The sequence below is a fragment of the Rattus norvegicus genome, chromosome 6 (assembly GCF_036323735.1).
Source record: "Rattus norvegicus strain BN/NHsdMcwi chromosome 6, GRCr8, whole genome shotgun sequence".
Taxonomy (NCBI): domain Eukaryota; kingdom Metazoa; phylum Chordata; class Mammalia; order Rodentia; family Muridae; genus Rattus; species Rattus norvegicus.
In genome coordinates, this window is record NC_086024.1 from 142,293,774 (window position 1) to 142,295,112 (window position 1,339).

A 1,339-nucleotide genomic window follows, 5' to 3' on the forward strand; every position below is an offset into this window, starting at 1 on the left:
CTTGATCATCATGAGCTGTGTCAGATTGTACTTTCTTGAAATACATTTATTTTTCGACCATTTTTATTAGATGTATTTCTTTACTTACATTTCAAATGGTATTCCCTTTCCCGGTTTCCTGTCCATAAGCCCCAATCCCTCACCCCTCCCCAATATGGGTGTTTTCCCCATCCATTACCCATACCACCCCATGACATTCCCCTGCATTTGGGGTCCAATCTTGGCAATACCAAGTCCTTCCCCTTCCACTGGTGCCCCAACAAGTCTATTCTCTGATACATATGCAGTCGGAGCCCTGGATCCCTCCGTGTATAGTCTTTCAGTAGTGGTTTAGTCCCTCTAAACTCTGAATGGTTGACATTGTTGTTCTTATGGTGTTACAAGCTCCTTCAGCTTTTTCCATCAATTTTGAAAGATAACTTAGGAGGGTATAGCATTCTTGGCTCAAAGTTGCTCACTTTCAGAGAATGAAATATTGCATTCTACATGTTTCCAGTCTTTATGGTTGCTAAGAAAGGGTCTGAGATAATTCTGCTATTTCTGTCTTTTTATGTGAATTGGTGTTTTGTATGCTTCTTTCAGTATTGTTTATTTTTTTAATATTTTAAATCCTGATTGTAATATTCCATACTCATGACTTTTCGGTGTTCTACATACCTCTTGTATTTGAAAACTTACTTCACCCCGTAAATTTGGTGTAATCTCTCTAATTAGTTGATCCTTTTCATTCAATTTTGCCTCTTCTTCTTCTACTCTGCAAATTCTTAGATTTAGCTTCTTGGACATATCCTGGAGTTCTTAGAAATATCATTCTTGCCACTGTTTTTTTTCCTTATGCACATATGTTTACATTATTTTCTCAATTGCATCCTCCATCAAAGGGATTCATTCTTCTTCCTGATATTGTGTTTTAATGATAACATCTGTTGTAATTTTTTTTGGATGCACATCCCCTTCATATGAAGCACATTTGTTTGACAATTTTCCAATGTTTTAATCTCCTTTCTATTTTTTCCTCCACAATCTGAGCTTTGTCCTCCAATTTATTAACTATTGCATACAATTTGCAGAGTGCCTTGTCAAGATCATGAATAGATTCTCTTAATTTATGTGTATTTGTTTGACTCCCCAGTGTCATTGTTAGTTCTTTTGAATATTAAGACTCCAAATATTTTCTGAGACATTTCCTCTCTTTCCATAATTTTGAATTCTCTGAGATAGGAATGGGCAGGTTGGTATTGTGTCTTGGATGATGGTTGTGTTGCAGATTTTTTTTAAATATTATTCCTTGTACTTTATTCATCTGTTGAAATGTGAATGTTTTCACATCTTCAGATCC